This window comes from Cynocephalus volans, chromosome 8, assembly GCF_027409185.1.
Source record: "Cynocephalus volans isolate mCynVol1 chromosome 8, mCynVol1.pri, whole genome shotgun sequence".
In the NCBI taxonomy this organism is placed as follows: domain Eukaryota; kingdom Metazoa; phylum Chordata; class Mammalia; order Dermoptera; family Cynocephalidae; genus Cynocephalus; species Cynocephalus volans.
In genome coordinates, this window is record NC_084467.1 from 75,003,336 (window position 1) to 75,020,919 (window position 17,584).

Below are 17,584 nucleotides of genomic sequence, written 5' to 3' on the forward strand. Positions count from 1 at the left end.
CAGAAACACTGATTTCTTCTCTGAGTCCCAGGAAACCAAAGTAACGATTCATGCAAAGCAATGCTTTTTCTCCTCCTCTCCCAACTATCAATACACACACATACACACAGATCACGCATTCTCAAGGGGAGCAGTATTACCCCAAAGGGGACAAAAATTGATTCTCCAAATGGCCAATAAAATCTTAGATGTTATAATGGTTTGCAGCTCTCCAAATGGCCACTGTACATAAATAGATATACAGTGTATCTATGATATCAAAATATCATGGAGGTGGGAGGGAAATTAGGGGGAAAATGTCTAAAGATGTTTAGGGGAGTGATAATAAAAAAAAAATTGAGAAACACTTAAATGGCACATGTATTAAATGAAGAAAATAAATATTATTTTCTACTTTTTTTCAGTGAGTTAATACAAGGTACTTATTTACCAGCTCTTGCTTACTAGAAACTATTAAGAAACATTCTCTCCCCCCCGCTTCAAGAAAGTAATATGTGGATAAAGACACACATTTGGGGAGAGGTTCTATACCCATACACTCAATTATTCTTCTGTCTTCATGTCTTAAAATTGCTAATTTTCATATCTCGAAAAAGACCATAAAATCACAAAAAAGAAGATGCAAATCAAAAGTCATCAGCTCCTTTTAAATGGTATTGCGCTCATGTTATAAAATGTTCAAACTCACTAATAACCAACAAATGTATATAGCAATGAAATATTTTTACCTATCAGATTTACAGAGAGGTTTACAAAATAAAAAATACTAGGGAAGTGTGGCAAAATGGACACCTTCCATTGTTGACATGAGTATAAATTGGTGCAAGCTTCTTGCAGTTCAATTTCATAAGAGCTATGAACAAAAATTCACAATTGAAAAAGTACATATTTTTGCCTCTACAGTTTTATTCCCAAGAATTTATACCAAGGAAATAACGGGGCAAGTAATGATGTATGTATAAAATGTCCACTGTACCACTTTATATAATAGAAAAATATTAACTACCTAAATGTACATCATCAGAAAATTGATTAAATAAATCATGGCAGATCTACATAATGAATGTTAAGTAGTCATAACAGATGAAGAACTATGTGCACTGATGTAGAATAGAAAAATGTGCATGCTGAATAATGGCATTTATATTTAACATATATACAAGTATGAAGAATATACTCCAAACTTTTTAACTATAGTTATTTCCTGACATTATAAAAGGACTTAATTCTTAAGAATATGTCTGTATTAAATAAATCTTTCACACAAAGATTTGTTATTTTTTATAATTAGCAAAATCAAAGATGCTTTCATGGGGAAGTGCCAGATAGTTGTGACAAAAGACAGGAATAATTTTAACATTCTTTTTAAATTTAGGCTAAATTCTAAGAACTAAGATTCCTAATATGAAGTTTAAAGGACCTTGAACATTCCTGTTATTAAAAAAAAAAACACCACCAATTCTCATTCCATTCCATCACTGATTAACCAACATTTACTAGAAGAAAACTTCTGAAGGCTTGCTAGGCATTAAGGACATAGAGACTGAGAAGGGGACCAGCCCAAGGCAGACTTCTTTTTTAGGACAGTCAGTCACCAACCCTGTACACTACATTTTTCCTTCCATTTCTCAATTCTCCTATGAAAGCATCCTATTCTTTACTGACATTGTACACAGCAAGAATGTTCAATATATTGTATTGCCCAGAGACAGGACAGGGGAGAACCTTGTGTTTGAATCCCACTTTAACAATTTATTACTTAATGTGACCTTGAGCAAGAGACTTAATTTCTCTGTGTTTCATGCTTCTCACAGTAAAATGGGGATAACAACAGTATTTATATCATAGGATTAAATGAGTAAATAATACATCATGAGTTTAGAACACAGCACCCAAAAATGTTAGTTACTATCATTGTTAAAATTCTACAATTTAATGTCCTGAATTATGAAGCTTAGAACAGAAATACTGACAGTGCCTTTAACTGAGAGTATTTTGCCATGAATTCATAAGTAAACTCTACTTACCCTGAATTCAGTGTTTGGTGGCTAGAGATGAAACTAGACAAGTGCAGTATTATCAGATTATAAAGGGCCCTGAACGCTCTGCTAAGCAGTATGGATTCTATTCTGCAGTTAATGCGGCAGCAAGGACGGTTTTATTTTTTTATTTTTATTTTTTTATTGGTTATGAATATTCATGGGTACAGAGCAAACTCACCACTCATGCCTAAGATGTGATGGCCAGGTCCATACTGGCAGCATGCCCATTACCACAAACTGTGATTATACCCCCTGCAAATTAAAGAGGGTTTTAAAGAATAGTGCAATGAAGGGTTTAATGGGAGATCCATCATCCTACTTCTTAACTCTCCTAATAAGTGTTTCTATAGCATACTCAGGACAGTAATCTTTCAGTCCAAATTGTAGTTATTAAGAGAAGCATTTCCAATTACTTTTGAGAGTCACACTGACATATTATGTCAGTTCAAATATGACTGAAATTTTTACTTCTGATTTTTAACTACAGGTGATTCCATGAGGTAAGCTAAACCTAGACTCCACTCGCCTTATTTTCCTAATACTATATCACTAATTAGAAAGATCTACAGGTTATAAAAGCTACCAGTACATCCTTCTACCAGAGAGCACTAGCAAGTGGCAACAGTAATACAATAGTTTATTAAGTGCTTTTTATATATTGGGTATGGTTCCAAATGTTTAACATGTATTAATTCACTTAATTCTTGTAATTCAATGGGGCAAATATTATTTTACTTTATAGATGAAAATACTTATGTAGTGAGAAGAGTCACTTCCCCAAGGTCATTATTCAGCTGGAAAGTGGCAGCACTGAACCTTGAACCCAGGCAATATCATAACTCTAGAGTGCACACTTTACTATACTATTATGAACTCTCCAGAATCCAAAGTTCAATAATAAACCACGTATTATTCTGTACTTCTAAATCAAATGTATCTCTTTTTTTTTTTTTTTTTTTTTTTTTTTGCTGCTGGCCGATATGGGGACCCAAACACTTGACCTTGGTGTAAAAACATGGCACTGTAACCAACTAAGCTAAACAGCCAGCCATCAATTATTTATTTTAAATATTTGCCTCCATATTCAAAAATTATCTTTAAGAGGTATAGTGGTCATTTTGATTATCTATTTGGCCTCCATTCCCTACTGCTCACCAACACAACCCTCCCTAATCCTTAATCACACCTTGATGAATGGAACCCCTCATCCCTACTCTCCAGGGGTGTGTGCCTGTTGGCTAAAGAAAATCAACATATTATTTTCTTGAACACAATGGCTCAGGATTGGGCAAATGACCTAGATGATCTAATCATGGTGAATCTCAGGTTTCCTGTTCAGTAATGCTGAGAGACAAACACTCCTGGATATTTACTGTAACCCCAACTGTTACCAGCAGCATCCTATGTCTATGAGAAATAAGCTGACACCATAAAAGATATGACAGAGAATCAGAAATAAAGTAAATCTATGATGATATAATCAAACCAATGTATCTATTAACCCTGAAGACCATCCTACCTCGGTACATTCAGTTACGAGAGCCAAAATGCCCTTTTTACATAGCTCAAACCTGTTTGAATTCGGTATTCTATCTCATGCAACATAAAGTATCCTAACTGATACAAATGATTAAAGTTTTCGTCTGTCTAGGTTTCATCTTTCATTTATAAGCAACAGAAAAGGAAGAGAGACTAAAATTGTCACTTGTTATGACATCTGGAAGCAGCAAATAATACCTCATGGAATTTCAGGGAAAAAAAAAAGTTTGTTCCACAGTCATCTATAAAATCGTATTTTAATTTAAAGCTGAAAGAAAATCTACCAAGTCTTAAAACGCTTCAAGGAAAAAAACAAATGTATAAAATACATAATCTTTCCCTCACAAGCATTTAATCTTTTAAAATGTATTTCAAGATGAAAATTTAAAGTCTCTCAAAAATAAATGTAATTATTCCTCATGAAAATATTTTATTCAGATTAACATAAGTGTTTTTGGAAGCATAAATACAAAAGAATCTGTTCAGTTACTTAGTATGGATTAAAATAACCAGAATTGGGGAGAATGAAAACCCTAATTTTATGTCTCACATCATCATAAAAATACTTTGAAAAGCTCCAGTTATATATTACATTTTACCCTTTTAAAAATTAGTACCACCACTATAATAGGAAACAGGTTAACTATGTGGTATTGGCTTTAGTAGACAGCATATTAAGAAAATGGGTGTAGCAAGTGAGGATTAAAATAAAAAAGAATATTTTGCTTCAAATAACTGATAAATACTTGAGTATTTAATAAGGCAGTTCTCAACTGGGGTTCGGTTGTGGAAAGTGGGGACATTTGGAAATGGCTGAGCAGTTTTGATTGTTCCAAGACTGGGGAGCACTTGAGGCATTTAGTGGCTAGGGGCAAGGAATGCTAGCCTTCCTGTAATGCATGGGAAAGTACTACACAAAAAATTGTCCCATATAAACTGCCAATACAGAACCTACTAAGAAACACTAGAATGTAGAAAGGAGAGCAGATATATGCATACCAGAAAAGAATACTAGCACTAAATGCTGTCATCTGTTTCATATTAACTGCAGAGCAAATATGTACTATAGGAACAGGCAAAGGAGACATAATGGAGAAGATGAGCTATCATGTTTACTTTCACAGATGGCTAGGAAATATGGAACAGGAAGACATTCTAGAATTTAGAATGGTGACCAGCCTGAGTACATTCAGTTGAATACATTAGGAGATCAGGTGGGAACAGACTACGAAGATCCACATTTGGTTATGGATCACTCATAGGAACGAGAGGATTTTGTGCTGAAAGTATGACTCTACCAAAAGTCTCAGGCATGGCATAGTAGGCCTCACTCCAGCCTCATCCCCTATTACTCACCAATTCCCATCCTAGTTTTTAGGCATACCAAACTACTTATGTTGTCCTAAATTTCCCACTCTATGCTTTTGCATCTGATATTCTCACCACCAGACCAACCTTTTCCTCTGTCCTCATAAAAACTGTTCTTTGTCCTTCAAAAATATGCTCAAATTCTCTCTTCTCTGGGCAGTCTTTCCTGTCGCCTGAGGTCAATGAATATAATACTCTCCCCACAACAGTATGCCCTCCTCTGTGCTACTACTGCATGCCATTTGTACTTCTCATCAGAGCATTAATTACATTACATTGTAAGTTTGCCAACTTTTCACCCCACTGACTGAACTAATTGAAAATAAGGCCAGTGATTTATTGGCACATAGTTCAGTAGTTTTCAGGTAGAGCTGAGCATCAGAATCATTTGATGCTTTTTAAAAATAAAGATGCCCTGAGGCCCAATGAATTGGCAATTCTGTTGGTCAAGCCCAGTTATCTGCATTTTGAAGCTGCCCTACAGTTAATTCTGACAAGCACTCTAAACTGAAAACCACTATACACAAAGCTGGCACTACTATTGTCTTCATCATACAGATAAGGCAACAGGCACAGGTAAGTAACTTGCCCAGAAAATTCCCTTACACATAAAGACTAAATTAAATTTTGTTATGTTTAACACAAACATTCAAGAAATACAAACTATATTATTGCGCTTAATGAGAAATATTTGAAATGGATTATATTTCCAACTGCCTGAAAGGTAGAAATTTCAAATGAGAAGATAAGAGAGTTAATTTCAGGCCAAGGAATGGGGTTCAACACTGGAGAGCTTCAGTCAGTGCAAGGCCAGGAAATAAAATGACAAATTTCACCTACTGGCAATTCTGCCTATAGCCAATTGAGGTATTTCTGAGCTAATGACTCCTGTAGGCACAGAAGCATTACAGGACTTTGAGGAGGTGAACATTATGGTAAAAGCACATTTAAGAAAGATGTATTTAGCAGCAGTGTATACAGTGACTGAGGTGAGGAGACACTGAAGGTAGAGAAAGCACTTACAGGTCCCCCAATAGTCCAGAGTGAGACAAGGGCCTGCACAGGACAATAACTCTGTAGTAAAGGGAATGGAAAGAATGGGACACATTCCAGAAGCATATCATGAAAAACCAGACTTGGTGATTGGGAAAAGACTTTCCTAACTGAATCAGTTTGGAGACCCTGAGATGATCAAGAGGGTTTAGTTTTTCATTTCCATGAAAGCTGGCTAACTGTTGCTGTGGAACAATATACCCTCTGTGACGCTATGTCACAGGAACTACTTTACCACTGTCTACATGGCTCCAGTTAAGTAAAGGCCTGACTGGGAAACCATTAGGCTTCTATTCTTTCACACTGTCTTTCTAAGTCCTTGCTGTTGCTCTGAAATTTTTCCATCAAACTATATCTAAGCTGTTACAGCAGAGAACCGCAGAACTAAACATTTCAATCAGTCAATAAGTTTGTACTGCACACCTATTATGTAATACCCCAAAGCTCACTGCAAAATCCACTTGTCCCCATAACCACAACTGCTAAACCCATCATTTCATTTTCCTTTGCTCTTTTCTAAAATCAGTTTGCAGCAAATTATAAACATATACTACTTATATTTATAAGACATCATATTAAAAAAATCCTGTGCTTTAAGAAGTGCACCACCACATAATTGTTCTGGAAAAAAGTACTGCTGACATTAATACAGGGGTGGATGAGTATTTCATTGCAATATAATTAGAATGCTGTAATTTTATCCAAAAAACAAAAAGTAATTTTTTGAATTTGTAAAAGGTTTGTTATTTCTTTACAAGAGGGACACCTAGTGGCTAGCTTCTAAAACAGGACTGGAGCTCTTAAATATTAATTCACACTGGTGTTTAATAATGGGCACACCTCTACTATCTTAATACTTTAAGTACAAGAGAGATGCACATACAGAGAGCTAAAGAACACAATGTCAGAAGGAAGTGTTGAGAAGTTAAGGACTCATAGTTCTAAGCTGACAGTAGTAGAATAGTAAGCAGGACTGGGTTGCTTAGATCTGAGGGTAAAGATTATGTGGAGACAAACTGTGGGGAGAGGAAGGTCAAAAGTTAGGTCCATATCTGGGGAGTGGGTAGTTAGTACACACAAAAAAGTCCAAGCCTGGAGTTAAGCTAACTAAAGATATTACTGGGGAGGGATGGCTCTGTCCAATTCATTCTTCCAAATGACAAGTCAAATGCATTCCCTCTGCACTTGACTACTGACCAAAATAGCCAGGAAAATAAAATGAGAGATTTATACGACCAGATGAGACAGGTTATCCAAACACAATCAATACTATCTCCAGGCTCAATATCCACAGCTTCCTATAGCAAAACACTAAAAACAACTGAAAAAGAGTGTCAGTCATGGATAAAAACATGGAATTTTATATGATAGTATCAGAATACTTTTCAAAGATTAAATTACAACACAAAATGTATAATGGTCCTGTCTCCATCCATCAATATGTCTTTTAAAAATTTTGAGGGTTGGCCAGTTAGTTCAGTTGGTTACAGTATGGTGCTGATAACACTGAGGTCCAGGGTTCGAGCCCTGTATGGGTCCCCTGCCAAAAAATAAAATAATAAATAAATAAATAAATAAATTTTGAAAATTCATTTAATTTATTCTTAAAATAAGCAATACATGCACATGGTCTAAAATTCAAAAAGGTACAAAGGGCACACACAATTACCATCCCTGTCCCCCTTCATGTAATTTACCCCTGAAGGTAACCACTGTTACCAGTTTATAAGCATATACGTACATAAATTTTATTTTTCGCACAATGGTAGCATGCAATGAGCATGGTTCTACACTTATATTTATTCACTTAATATTTCTGGCAGTCATTTCATATTAGTACATTTAAATCTGCCTCATACTCTTTCCATTGTAAAGGCATGGCATAATTTATTAAGCCATCCACTATCAATGAACATTTAGATTTGTACTACTCTTTAGCTGTTACAAACAATGTTGTACTGAATATCCTTGTACATACTTCACTTTCTATATGTATATCTATCAGACAAATTCCTAGAAGTAGAATTGCTAGGTGAGGAAGAAATTATCACACCTTCCTGGTCTACCTTTTTCTATTACTAACCTTACCATCACACTGGGGCCAGTGCTTATTTTAAACAATCAGGGCACATGGCGGAGAAGATAACCTGAAAACTCTCCCAATAACACATATTAAGAAATTCTGGAGAAATATAACAAACATATTGAGCTCATCGGCAAGTAAGAGAAATCTCTAGGGGTGAAAAGGAAGCAGGAACTTAGTGGAAAGCTGAAGCTACAACTCCTCTGGAGGCCAAAGCCAATCTTGGTAACCAAGAGGCCTTTGTTTTAACAGCCATTGGGTGACATGAGACAAAGTCTTGGGCCCATATAAGCTTGAGACCTCAAACTGAGATGACTGCATTAAATCAGTAAAAGCGTGAAACAGAAAAATCATACCCACTAGCAAAGAAAGATAACAAAGAAACTTGTCAACCTCAGCTGGGTGCTCTAGGGAGAGAGGCATAGGAAGAGAGGGGAGGGGAGGAGGTTTCAACTGAGAATGCACAACTATAGCCTCCTCAAATGGGTCTGGGGTTCAAATTATTACTACTAGTATAGTCTGAGAAATTTCAGACTAAGAATCAATGAGGGTCCTGGATTAGTGCCAATGAGTATCTGGCATAAGGAAATGTACACTACCTTCTACAGACGAAAATGAGTTCACAATTACATATTAGGAAAAAAGCAAGGAAACAAGCTACTATAAACAAGAGTTAGCAGAAATAGCAAACCACACTATTAGTGTTCCAAGAACTTCAGAAACTGGAATTATTTACTGTAGTAGATTGAATTTCCCCTCCAAACTCACTGAAGCTTGAACTGTGTCCCCCAAGTTTTATGTATTAGAAACTTGGCCCCCACTGTGACTCTTAAGAGAGTGGGAAATCCTATTATGGTAACTGAAAGGTGGGGCCTTGAAGAGGTGATTAGATTGTAGGACTATGCCGTAGTGAATGGATTAAAAATGGCAGCCATGGGCGTGGTCTGTAGAAGTTTAAAAGGAAAGTAAATAAGGAGATTAGTCTCTCTCCACTCCACCATTTTTTCATAATGTGATACACTGCCATCACAAAGACCTTCACCAGCTATATCCTCCAGACTCTGAACTTCCCAAACGCAGAAACTGTAAGCGATAAATTTCGTTTTCTTACAAATTACATACTTCAGCATATTTTGTTATGAGCAACAGAAATGGACTGATGCATTTACACAGATAATAAATGTGTAAATAAGTAAATGCATTTACAACTGAAGAAAAAAAGAAGCTTAAAATATGAGAAATGGATCCAATTCTATCTGAAAGACCAGAAAGATTTGGGAAAAAAACAGAACTTCTAAAAATAAAAAACATAACTAAGAACAAAAAGATAAAACACTGCATGGGCTAAAGACCAGATTAATTAGACGCAGCTGAGAAGAGAAAGTTACATGGACAGTACAGCCAGAAAGTAGCAAGGACAAAGAAGTAAGAGATTAAGATAATTCATTAGAATTTTCCAGAACTTCCATATTTAGAAAGTGCAACAAATCCAAAGGAAGATAAGTAAAAAGAAATCGTTTCAATGCACAAAAAAGGGAAATATATAAATATATATTTTTAAAAAATCACACCGATACATACATCATAATGAAACTGCAGAACTCCAAAGACAAAAGTGAAAATCTTAAAAGCAATTAGAAGAGAAAAAAGAAAGACTGTCTATAAAACAGTTGTCCTCAATAATGGCAAAGAAGTGAGAAGACAATGGAATAAATAAATGAACTAAGTACTAAAATAAATGTCTATTTAAGATATTGCATATTCAGCTAAGCTATCATTCAAAGTAAGGGTGAGCTATATGACTGCATATACATGAAATTTAGAACACACAAATCTTCAGGGGAAAAAATTAGAACAGGTTGTCTCTGAGGAGAAGAGTTGACTGGGAAAAAATCTTTCTGGGATGATGGTAATGTTCTATATATTCAGAGACTGGATTATACAGGTGTGTATATTTGTCAAAACACAGCATATTAAGATTTGTGCATTTCATTGCACGTAAAGTTTACATCAGAAGAAAAAAATGTAAACAACTACTGAACTCTACTTAATGATGCTGAATTATTCAGAGGCCACTGGAGTGATGCCTGCATGTACTTTGAAATGCACCAAAAATAAGAAAGCTTAATGGGTGGACAGCTACGTAATGAAGCAATTATAGTGAATTGATAATGACAGAATCTAGGTGGGGGTATATGGGCATTCACTGAAAAATTCTTTCAACTTTGCCTTATTTTTGAAATTTTTCATAATAAAATACTGGAAAGATTTTTGAATAGGCAAAACTAATCTATAAGATTGAAAGTCAGAGAGATAGTTAACTTGGGGGAAGCAAGTGGTAAGTATTCCTATGGGAGGCAATAAAGACTTCTCGGGTGCTGGTAATGTTCTTTTTTGATCTTAGTACAGTGATATGTGTACTTTTTTGTATGTATTGCATTTCCATTAAAAAATTTAAAAAAGAAGAAATGAATATTTTCAAATAAAAACTAAAAAGCATATTTCTTATGAGAACTTCACTAAAGGAGCTTAGAAAAGGAGGAGAAAAATGATCCTAAAAGGAAAGTCTGACATTTTTTTAAAAAGTGAACAAAAATATTGGTATGTAGGTGGGTAAATTATAATTATGTCCATTTTACTGATCAGGAAAATGAGGTACAGATACAGAGTGAAGGTCACTGTGAAGGTTAATTCTAGGTGTCAACTTGATTAGATTAAGGAATGCCAAGAAACCTGGTAAAGCTATCTTTTTAGGTGTGTCCATGAGGGTGTTTCCAGCAGAGATTAGTATAAGAGCTTGAGCGGACTGGGTGGGAAAGACCCACCTTCAATGTGGGTAGAGAACCATTCAATCCTCTGGGGCCCCAGAGAGAACAAAAGAGTGAAAAAAAGGTGAAGCTCTCTCTCTATCTGTTGGAGCTAGGATACATTCTTCTCTCCTGTCTGTGGACATCAGAGCTCAAGACTCTTCAGCTTTTGGGTTCTGGGACTTACACCAAGGATACCATCAGTTTCCCTGGTTTTGAGGCCTTCAGACTTGGACTGAGCCACAGTACCGACATCCAGTTTGCAGACAGCCTATTGTGGACTTTTTTTCACAATTACATGAGCTAATTCTCCTAATAAATTCCGTCACATATTTATAACATATCCTATTGATTCTGTCCCTCTGGAGAACGCTAATACAGTCACAAAGCTAGTAAACAGCAGAGGTAGGATTTGAAACCACTGTATTTTGGTTCCAGAGAAAAGCAAATAGTTGATGAAAAGAAAGAGACGAGATATATCTCCCATAGTTACATACACAGAGACCACTGTGTAGAGCAATATCCGATGTCCGTAAAAAAGTAACACGATTCAGAGTTATTTTGTCAAATGTGCTCCACAGTTTCAATGCAAATTCTATTACTATAAGAGACAAAACAATGTGGCTCATTTATGTAGCTTTTCTTATCTAACACAGACACACATAAACTATATACCAAATATATCACGTATGGACATGTTTCTGGCAATAGGACTCATATATTTAAGCTGATCCTCAACGGAGTTTGGATCCAAAGAACCACTAATTTAAAGTAAGCTTCATCTTTCAGACAACTGTTTAAACTTCAACAATTATTTTTCCACTGAACAAATCATAGATATCATTTCGAGACAATATTTTTACATCTAATTCTGAGTTTGCTTAATGGCTGCTTGGAATTCCACTGTATGTAGGTACTATCATTTCTTTAACTCAGTTCATACTGAAGGACACTTTAGGTTGTTGCCAGTTTTTACACTATTAAAAATAATGCTGCAATAGATAAAAGTATACATATATCTCTGTGAACTTTTTACTAATACATTGGTGGACCAAACTCCCTGAATATTTATTTACAACATTTTAAGACGTCTAACATTTTGAGAAATATGTATAATATTCTGCATAACAAAATGTGGAGCATTTTGAGAAATACTACAAAATTATCTTCTAAAATGACTATACCAATTTACCTCTCAAGAACAGTGGAAGAAGAAAATGACCTGGTTAACTTAAATTATATTAAATATTAATATCTGCTTACCAGCCATATATTATGTATGTATACATGTCTTTCTATGACCACCTATTCTTATCCTTTGCCCCTTTTTCTAATTAGTTGTTAACCATTTTTCTCATTAATGCATAAGCCCTCTTAGCCATATACGCTAGACTTTTTTGGCCCAGTTTGTCTTTTGACTTTACTATGGTCCTTTTTTGCAATGTAAATTTCAGAAATTTTACATAAATTTAGGTTTTTTTCTCCCCCCTTTATGGCTTCTGGATGAGATGTTCTTTCTCTTCAAGAATATGACAATATTCCAGGATTTTTTATTCCATTTTAAGTTTAAGATTTTGATTCACCTGGAAGTTATCTTAGTAAAAGATCCAGTTTTCCCCCCTAAATGGTAAACTAACTGTCTCAACTCCATTTATTGAACAAGTAATGATTTGTATTAATTTGAAATGCTACCTTGATCATACACTAGAGAGCCAAATACAGTGTTTTCTATAATCTAAAGTAATTGTAGATTTCTATGCCAACACCATAAAACTTTGCTACAATTTTATAAATTTTAATGAGTCCAGCCTCATTACTCTTCTTTTTTCAGGTTTTTCCATCTCCTATGTTATTCTCCAAAAAAACTTTAGTCATTCATTCTGTCATGAACCCTCTTTCTTCTCAATAAATAAATAAATAAATAAATACTCTCCATCAAAACAACAAACAAAATCCCACTGATATTTTGATTAGGACACATACCTCTCAAAGATCATTTAAGAAATAAATGTATTTCTACAATATTGAGTCTCCGAAGAACAAAGCACTTTTTCCATCTACTCAAACCTTTTAAATCATTCAGTAGAGTTTATGTTTTCTTCACATAGTTCTTTCACATTTCTTTCAACAGTTTTTGATTAGCACTGGGTGAAAGTGAAGGTAAAGTTATAAACTCTACAAAGAGATAAGGTAAAGGAGTTACTTCTGAAAGAGCCCCTATTTTAGAGAAGTAGTTTGGGATCTGCTCCAAAATAAGTAAGGGAGCCACATCTCCTTATCAAGCTCCTCTGTTTTTAACAGAGAATGTCAGTCTTGCTTTGGCTCAACTTAATTCTTAATATAAGCATCCCTTAACTTTTCTTTGTTCATTAAAATATCCATTATGGGGCCAGCCCCGTGGTTCACTCAGGAGAATGCGGTGCAGGGTAGCGCCCAGGCCACGGGTTTGGATGCTACTATATAGGGATGGCCGGTGCGCTCACCGGCTGAGCGTGGCGCAGATGACACCGTGCCGAGGGTTGCAATGTCCTTACCGGTCTGAATAAATAAATGTGTATATATATATACATATATATATATATATATATATATATATATATATGTATATATATATTTATTATGACATTCCTGCAAATTCACCAGTCCTCTAAAATTCACCTCCGTTAAATACATTTTTGACTTCAAAGACTGGTTAGTGTTACACCCCACTTTAGCTATTCAGTAAAAATCACAGTTTTTGTTCTTGGAAAAATTCACACATCACATAATTTTGTACATGACTGTAGGAGATTCACAGTCATACTTGTCAAAAACTCCTGCCATAAAGAATACCTGGCTTAGAACGAACCTATTTTTCTAATAAGGTACCTATTGCATGGCTACTACAGTTACCTGTTGATAGTTCTACAGAGATAGTTCAGGCACAATGGTACATTAGTCACTCTTCATATTGGGTCTTTAAATTTTTTGAAACATTTGTTTTGAAATAATTCAGACTTCACAGAAAAGTTACAAAATAGTACAAAGAATCTTTCACTCGGGTTCCTTACTAGTTACCATTAGAACAAAAATTTTTAAAATTAAATTTAAACAAACAATTTGAGTTTTTGACTATATTGCAGATCAAACTGCTCAAATAAGCAATGAACCAATTTAATACCTAGGAATAAAAAGTCTCATATCAACAATCCCCAAATCCCCAAATATATGAAACGGAAAGAATTTTCTTAACTCCTTAGGCAGCAAAACCCGACTCAGCCAGGTTACTATCATTATTTATCCATTACAATGTAAACATTTGTAGGTTTCACTGCAGAAATAGTATTGCTTGATAATGCAATGCTGTACTAGACTTATGAGGGGTGAATGTAATATGTAGTAAATGTGCCATATTCCCAGAGATTTCAGATAAAGGAATGTACACCTTTAATATCACTGTACATAATCTGCTATGTGCCAGATATTACTTTATCATTTCATTTAATCCTCTCAATAACCCAGTAAGTTAGAACTTGCCCAAGATCACCTAATATGCATCGAATGGTAGGAAAATTCAGGTTTGAGTCCAAGCTTTAACCAACTTTTGAAAGTTAGTTGAAAAATAGTCTCTTAAAAACAAACTAGGGAAGTAAGTGCTAAACAGAATTCTTTTAGAAGATTTCATATCCCCTCTTCCCTCCTTCTAGCAAATTATCACTGCAATCACTTAAAACCTTGGATATTTTCATATGAATAGCTGATAAAACACAGTATCCTGAACAGTTTACTTCTAAATGTCTTTTTTTTTTTTTTTTCCATCTTTTTCCCCCTAAAGGTTAAGCACAGGACATCAGAATCCTGATTATGGCATACATTATATTAATTATCTGGCCCAAGAAAAGATTAGAACTACAAATTCAGTAAGTATGTCTTGTATATTCATCTAAATCAGTGGTTCTCAAATATGGTGGTTTTGCCCTCTCCGGGGAACATGTGGCAATGTCTGGGGACATTTTGCTGTAACAAAAGGTGTGTGTTTGTACTACCAATATCTAGTGGGTAGAGGCCAAGATGCTGCTGAACATCCTACAATGCACAGTATAATGCCCCACAACAAAGAACTATCCAGCTCAAAATGTCAACAGTGCCAAGAGAAACCCTGATTAAATCACTGAAGAAAACACTGAATAAGAATGAGCAAAATATTGGGACACACTAAATAGATTTCCAAGATGACTATCAATCAACCAACCAGCAACATTCTTTAAGCATGGCTTTCAACTAGCTGGGAACTCACTGTAATACATTGTTATTCATCCAGCATCTGAATACAGACATTTTATTTCTTTTTTTTTTTTTTTTTTGGCACCTGGGCCAGTACGGGAATCTGATGAATACAGACATTTTAAATTTAGTTAGCAGTAAAACCATTTTCCATTTAAAAATAAGAATGGGCAATTTAAGAATAAATAATGAATGAATGGAGCAATTCAGTTATATAGATTTATTTTTCACTGAACTGACTCCCAAAATAGTTCTATAAATGAAAGTTCACCTTATCACATGAATTGGACTAAGTCAAACTTTACACTTAAATTTTAAGATATCACTCTAAAACACACAGGCAAAAAATTCCATATTAGCAGCAATTAAATAAAAGCAAATTAAGTAAAATGTCATTTCAACTTTTTAGACTAGCAACAATTTTCTTAAAAAGAGACTACTCAGTGCTGGTAAGGAGATATTTAAACAGGTTTTCTCACACACTACAAATGGAAATGAAAACTGGTTTAAACTTAGTTTATTATTATTACTGTTTCCACCTTAGATGTGGAAACTGAGGCACAAAGAAGCTAGGTACCTTAGCTTAAGATCAAATAGCTAGGAGGGCTATGATCAGAAATTTGCACTCAGGCAGCCTGGTTCCAGTTTGTGCTCTTAACCATTGCATTTTATCTGTTACACAGAATTTTTTTTTACAGTTATTTAAAATGTATCAAGAAATGGTTGAAGACAAAATTAAAGGATAAGCAGATGGGTGAAAATATTTACAATGTATGAGTATGTAATAGATCAAGATTTTAAAAGCAGCAAGTGATATAAACAAGCATGTTTTAACAAGAAATAAAAAATCCAAGAGCTCAGCCTCTCTCATATACACACAATAAAGTCTGATAATATTCAATAAAAGTGTAAGTATAACTAAAATAGCCAGTCTTATATTTTCTTGATAAAGGTACAAAGTGATACTTTTTGGAGGAGGACAACGTGGAGTTTTTCTCAAAAGTTGAAATGCATGTACTCTCTGATCTAGTAATTTTTCTTTTTAGAAACTGCAGAAAAAGACACATAAGCACACAAACTCTGTTCAAGAATGTTTGTTACAGCATTATTTGTAACAATTAAAAACTAGAAATAAGCTAAATGTTCATGAATATGGGAATAATTAATTAGGATATAGTAGTAGTTGAAATATGCTATATTTAAAATATATAAATAAAAATGAGGTGGATCTGTATTAACAAAGGAAGAGGTTTATAATGTATTGTTAAATGGAAAATCTAGTTTCAGGAAAAAAGAATGTGCATTTATTTATAAAAAGTTAATAATGTTTAACCTGAGGAAAGTCATGTCACTTTGGAAAAGGGAAAAAATGATTACAAGGAAATATTAGGAAAAGCTATCCAGTGGGCATTTCTAGATATTAGAATTATGGATGCTATTTTTCCTTTAAACTTTTTTATAACGCACATGTATTATTTTTACAATAGCTATGATATACTGATTCCTTCCTACATGCCAGTTACTGTCTAGGAGAATTAATACACTAAAGGCTGTATCTCTACAAGGTAGCTATCATCAGCTCCATTTTACAGATACAAAAGGCCATAAGAAATTGACTCTAAAACCTTTTATGCATTATGTTGCTAATCTCATGGGAACACACTAAAAATTTAAGAAAACCAACCCCAAATCTCTGTACATTCATGAGAAAATGGCTAATAATGCAAGAAGAGTCTCATTTGCCATTTCAGAGAACTGTAGTATTTCAAAATAACAGAAAATATAAATGTGGTTACTAAACCCTAAAATATACTAAGTGTAATATTCTTGGAATAAACGTCCCACATACATTCGTGTATCTGGAGACATAAAAATATTATGCTTGTGTCTATGTACTCTCTAGTACAAAGAACTAATCTTTGATGACATTCAGAGTGATTTCCTTCATAAAAACACATTTTATACTTCAGAAGGCACAAACCAGTTACCCTAAATTTCAAACAAATTATGTCAACTTCTAAATTGTAGTTTCAAAATACACAAAGAAATCATGTCATATTTGATAAATGCAAGGCATTACTTTACTTTTTTGGAAGCCAACCAGGAAAAAGAAAAACTACTTTACACATATTTATGTCTTGAAACATATAAAATAAATGGATAAAACCATCTTTAATTATATAAAATCTTTTGAAAAGGTGGAAATTTTATTAGAATAATGATAACTCTGATTCTTTTCAATTTATGGAATAGTAAAACTGGAAGGGAACCTTAGAGTTCACCTAGCCCAGCCCCCACATCATACAGATGAGACCCAGAGAAAGGAAGTGATTTGTTCAAGGTCCCACAGTTAATAAGAGGTTGAAGAGGGAGGAGCTCCCTCAGGCCTTTGTTTTACTCTAAATCCAGAATCTTGACTTCTGAAAGAT

General features: G+C 34.5%; 1 protein-coding gene across 1 annotated transcript in view; it reads right to left on the reverse strand.

Moving 5' to 3' along the window:
• Positions 1 to 17,584, reverse strand: part of ZNHIT6 (zinc finger HIT-type containing 6) — a 60,887-nt gene that overhangs the window by 36,202 nt on the left and 7,101 nt on the right. The gene's annotated exons all lie outside the window — the stretch shown is intronic.